Here is a 6,236-nt window from a genome sequence, read left to right as displayed (position 1 = left end):
CGATATATCCACTTGCAAACTAATCTGTGGACATGCGTATCTTTATCAATCATAGTACATGTAGACGTACAGCATAGATACAGATTGTTTGGAAAGTTGGTCACATGTGATAAATTTTAATGAAATGAAATCATTGGAATAGAAATAGTTAATAAATTAATTGTGTCCTTTAATAGAAATGTTGAATCTTGTACTAGTCATAAAAATATTTGATTTTTTGAAGATTCGCACAATCGTTGCAAGAATGAGCTGTCTAACACGGCGACAGTAGTCTGTAAAGACAGTTACCCTGACTGAGTTTTATGTGTCATATGAAATTGCGTGTTGGCGGTCCTGGGGTATGGGAGTTGACTGTAGTTACCAGGTGGTTTAAAACTGCTTCTTATAGTGTGTAGTCGAGAATTGCAGGAAATTTCTACATTATATCTCCGGGCACACTCAGGCCCACCAGCCGTCACAAAATTCTCCCAGGGGTAACCGTCTTTACCACTCTTCCGTCCCGTTTGATGAAAATAAATATATATAACTTTTTTCTATGATTTTTATATCGTATTTCTGTACTTTATGACGGTTCCCAAAAGCGTAACGTTATCAGCAGTATATTTGAAAGCTCAGTAGTCCAGAAACAAAGCTTATATATTGCTATAAACCAGGCCCAGAAATGAAATTCTGGTAGGACAAAAATATTTTCGTATCAACAAGCTAGATAGTTGATGTACAATTAAGTTCACCCGTACCAGAATCATCCGTTAAATATGTTCGTTAGTATTAGGGTAGAATATACACAATATGTAAACAGGTAGTATGGGTAAAGAAATAAGTCGCAAAAGAGCTTACGGTATTTAAGGGTTGCTTATTCAGACTGTTTGCCACGATCAAACCTCCTCCTGCCATTCCACCCATATTATTGTTCCCACTGGCACTGCTCGTCATGACAAGTCCGGAATTCATTCCACCCGGAATCGACATTGTAGCATTACTTCCAGTCATGCTCATCGACGACTGAAGCCCTCCCATTGAATTGGCAATTGACATTTGATTGTTGGTTAGCGAGCTGGCTATACTGCTGGGTAAATTACCAAGACTGACAACCATCTGAGAGTCAACGACACCTTTGGAAACCGAAACATTGGGCGGAGACTGCATGTTGGGGCTTTTACTACCCAACGTTCCTGCTGCCATTGCCAGTGAATTTGCAACTAAATTCTTGTTGCCCTGTTGGAAAGTGTATTAAGCTTGTATTAGGAAAGATAAACAAGAATTCAAGTTCACTGTTCAGGTAAGAATAAAACCATATTGATTCATGATAGTTTATTTGATTTTATATTACTTTTGGTTTGTTCTGCTCTTTATCTCCAAGTAAAAGTGACTACGACTACCAAATCATTCATTCAGAGTTAGATCCAAGCTAAGCTATGTGAAAAACTTCGAACAATGGATCGAAGACTTGGGTGTAATACTAAAAGAATTTGGTGAATTTAAAGAAATTATTTGCTGGAAATTGACGTTAACCTGTTGTTGCATCAAATGATGCGATAATTGCTGCTGTTGCTGTTGCTGTACATGCTGTCGCAGTTCGGAATCTAATGCACCATTTTGTTGTCCGGGTCCAGGACCAGTTGCAGGTGGTTTAGCGCTCTCGGTTGTTGAGCACCAGGTTCCGGATGACAACAAGTCGTCAGGAAGGTCATTTTCAAGGTCAAACATATCTGTGTTTGTTATGTAATCTGAGAATGTACAATACAGTTAATAATCGTCGGCCTTTTACAGAAGGCAGCTGTGAAACAATGTACAAAAATACAGAAAGACTCGGAAAAGCTTCTGATGCATTGATACCTGTGTCTTGGTGATAAATGTTTGTATGACATGTTTGTACTAGAATATCCTCACCACTCACTTAACAATTTCAAATATAAGTAATACCAAAGGCGGTGATAGTCATGTTATTTTTAAACGTACATTGCATTTTGATTACAGAAACTATTTAAACGTTAAATCTCATTGGATTAATTTTCTGAGCACTAAAAATATTTTTATCATTGCTTCAAGAATAATATCGTTGTTTTAGTGTATAAGTTCCACCAAAGATTCAAAAAATTACTGTTAGTAACCTTATGAAGGTCAGATTAGTACCGTCACCACAGCTTTTATTGAGAGTTTCATTTATTATGTTTTTAACTCTTAATCTACCATACAAGGAAATAGCTTGTGGATCGCGTTAACTGACCATGTTTTTTTTTATTTTACCTGTACCGTATACCATAGATTTTGTATGATCGGCATTGCAAAAGTAGGATAGAATAAAGTTAGCCGTCTCAATGGCACTAATTTCTTCTCACGCCATAAATCCGAGTCTTAAAATAGATTTACACGAAGAAAGTATTATTAAAAAGAAATACAAGCTCAACGTTTAATTTATCGTCACCAGGTAACGTTGACAGATTATTGAATCAAACAGTCGCAGCAATATTCTGCATTTTGTTTTTACGCTCTAGAAAATTTAACGAATGGGCCAAACATTGGCAAAGTTTGAATATATACAAGAGAAATATAGAACACAAAGTGTAATAATATATCTACAAACAAATTATAATGAAATAGTAAATAAATAAGACATGAGACATACACCGCAGGAGCAAAACTTAAGGGAGATTACACAGTAGCGGAATAAAAATGTTTCACAATAAACTCGTGCTTCACTACAAAAGCTGCAAAGCTACTGATGGCAAACTGCATAGAGACATGCTTAGAGATCAAGAGTCATATACTAAAAAATCATACAACTCGAAAAGTTATATATAGATATATATAGATATATATATATATACATACATATGTCATATTTAAACACAGAGAGCGCAAATATATGCACACGACACTTGATACTACAACAAATCGTTTGAAAAATTGAATTTTATACTCTATGCCTGGAAAATAGTTTTAAATTACAATACCTTGATGTGTTTATTTTATCTTTGATTCCGTATTTCAAAAGTTTATAAGCTCTTTTTACCAAACACATTATCGGGTCCAAAATTAATATTCCAAATTTCGGTTCGCTGCCTAATTTCATCCGATTAATTAAATATAGTTAGTATCTCTACCTCGTAACGATCATCTTAGTGATATTGTTATGTACCAATTTTAACATCTACCTGTCCTTGCAATCTGCCGGTTAACAACATATTTATTTCAAAGTAATCGCCTTGCGTGCACAGTAAAGATTTTGCTTCACCTGTCTTTGTAAACGTGAAAAAAATAAAAGAAGAATTGATTTGTGTATCAAAGAATTTTGTGCACTGCATGGAATCTGTATAATCAACTTAAGAGTGAACTCGAAATTTCATAGTTGCACTCGCACATTTCATATGGATAGTAAGCGAGTACATAACAATCTAACATGTTTCAAGAATACTAATGAATTATGCTAATATTACAAATGGTAACCCAGCATTCAATCAGATATTTGAAAATGCAAAGTTTTTTGAGCCGGACCCACCTGAGAAAACTGTAAAGTGTGACACAATTCATGTACATTAGACTGTGAGTAATAGGTAACATGATATCTAATTGAGGTGAAAATTAAATGATCTTGTACAGAAGTTTCAAACTCAACACATGTAACGCATCGTAATTCAGTTGATTCTACTCATTTCCTCACCATGATCACTGACAGGTTAAACTGATAGATTTGAGTCGAATGAGATTAAAGGAGTACATAAGCATTAATAAAACAAAAATACCCTTTTTCCAATATTCTGCTGATTGTAATTCAGAATATGTCAAACACCAGCGTTTATGTGATTTCAAACAAATACCGTGGTGGATGTTTTGGAAACAACAACCTAATTTCCATTCATTTTTTTAAATTTAATTTTCATTTTCAAATTTGTCCTCTTCACTATCAAAAAACCACACAATTACCTTAAATGTCCGACCTGTGCAGGTTCTCCAGAGTCAAACCACAATTTTTAATCAAACTAGATATTTTACAATACAAATGGAGTAAAAATCAACAAGTGCATTTGAGAGATTTGACTTTTCAAGATTCAAAGTATTTGGATTTTATAATTTACTGTCGTCTTCCGTGTCATCTGATAATTTTCGAAAATTAGGACAGGCCAACGTTCTTGAAACGTCTAGTTACACCAGACTGAGCTTTCAGTATTATTTCACTATACTTATCATTTCCTAAAATTTCTTTGATCATAAGTAAAATTGCCTGATACGATCAGGTTTTCCCGATACATACATATATATGATGAATAAATAAAACACTCATTATTAGCATTTTTTTTTTTTCGCGCTCAATTCAAGAACCTTTGAAACCAGAAAAAGGTATTGCTGATTTACCAAGCATTAAATACCCCCAGGAATAAAAAAAAGTGATCTATTCGCATTTTATTGAAACAAGTGATACCTTGCTAGCTACAATCACTCTACTTTTCTTTCGCATCGATTCTGTACATCATTATTTATACTTATTACATATGTATAAATATATAATCATGCTGTGTTACAGCAATTGAACACTAGTTGTTCAATGATTAAAATTTATGATGTAGGCTTAAAGATATTGACAAATTTCTTTCATACCGGGCTAAAATCTCCTAGTCTACTGAAATTTGAAAGGTATTAAATTTTGTCATTTTATGTATCGTTCAAAACATGTTTGAAAATATATATCGCCCATGATTATTCGTTAACTAACGATCTAAAGGCAATTGACGCTCGCCTTACCTACGAAAAATCGTTCATTGTAATTAATGTTTAGTTTTGTCGGTTGGGTAGTTGCTCTGCGCATGTGTGCCGCATGTCTATGTAGAAAAATTAAATTCAAAAATATTTTCCCTTTGTTATTCACAGACCACTTACTGTAACGTAGTCTGTACTAATAAAATCGCTTACGAATCTAAGTTTGTTTGAATTATTATTACGTTAATAATTTTGGAAAATATCTATAATCTTCAATGCTACGTTTTACTTTGCATTTGAGCTAAAAGTTGAACCATTGTTTAGAAATTTAATCAATGTACACGAAATGTCGGAAATAAAACTTGACAACGAGAATGTTTCAACAACATTCCGAGCTTTGTACTTCCATTCAATAGGATGAAAAAGTGGAAAAAAAGTCCGTATTTAAATTTATAATGAATGTAAAAAATATATTGTCCAAGAAGAGCTTGGAATATTAAACTTATAAATGATAAATTTAATATTAATATCGTCTCACTGAAAAGCAGTGTTGTCTATTGAACAGAAATCTAGGATGAATGAAAGGTGTGTGTGAGAGTTCATTGAGAACGATGTTTTCAAAAGGGGGACGGATAAAAAAAATTGTTCATTTTTTCTTTAAATTTTATTTATAAAACTTTTTTTGATCGATTTTTTTTTAGAATAATATTTACTTCTTTTCTGGGCTGTATGGTTGTTCCAATGTGGCTGAAGCTGATGTTGTTGTAGATGTAGCTGTTGTGGCGGGCCCTGCATTTGTTGCATGTTACCACCGCCACCTCCCCCGTAGGTGTAAGCATGGTGCATCATTATGGGCGTCATACCCACTACATATATCATAGTTTATCGTTTAGGACTTTCGTTAAAGGCTAAGACCTATATGTCATGGGTAAAGAAACAAAAACAGCCTTTTTGGAAAAAGAAAAAGAAGAAGCTACTTGAACGTAAGTTAATCGTATAACAAGGTGCCTATATATTACTACTGTAGTGGTACTCTCAAAACAACAATTTACACTCAATTACCCACACCCGATCCTCAAGATCCATGCTATCCTTAAAGTGCTGCAGTTTCTTTTTTACATGTGTGTTAATGATTTCCGATCACACCTGAGAATTACTTGGGGACAGTTTTTTCTCAGATATCAAGAATGCAGAAGCTAGCCACCGATAGCGAGCTGTTGATTTACACAAAGTTCTTACACACGTTGTATTTTATCGCTGGATAAGTGTCAGAAATTGCATGTAAAACCGTTTTTCGAATTGGCAGCTAGCTTCATCATCATAAAATAACAAAGGGATAAACGGGATTTCATTTTGACAAATGAGAAAGGAAACACAAGTTCAATGGGACTATGATTGATACTGAAAAAACTTGATTTTAAATACAAAGGACACTGGGACATAAATCAAAGTTAAAACTATCCGAAACACCTTTTAGTAACTTCATTATTCACATTGAGTAGAAAAATGAACAAATGACCATTCGTCACAGTTGAATACAA

Source organism: Neodiprion lecontei, chromosome 6 (genome assembly GCF_021901455.1).
Source record: "Neodiprion lecontei isolate iyNeoLeco1 chromosome 6, iyNeoLeco1.1, whole genome shotgun sequence".
NCBI classification, from domain to species: Eukaryota; Metazoa; Arthropoda; class Insecta; order Hymenoptera; family Diprionidae; genus Neodiprion; species Neodiprion lecontei.
The sequence above is the reverse complement of the archived record's forward strand: the minus strand, read 5'-3'. Positions refer to the sequence as shown.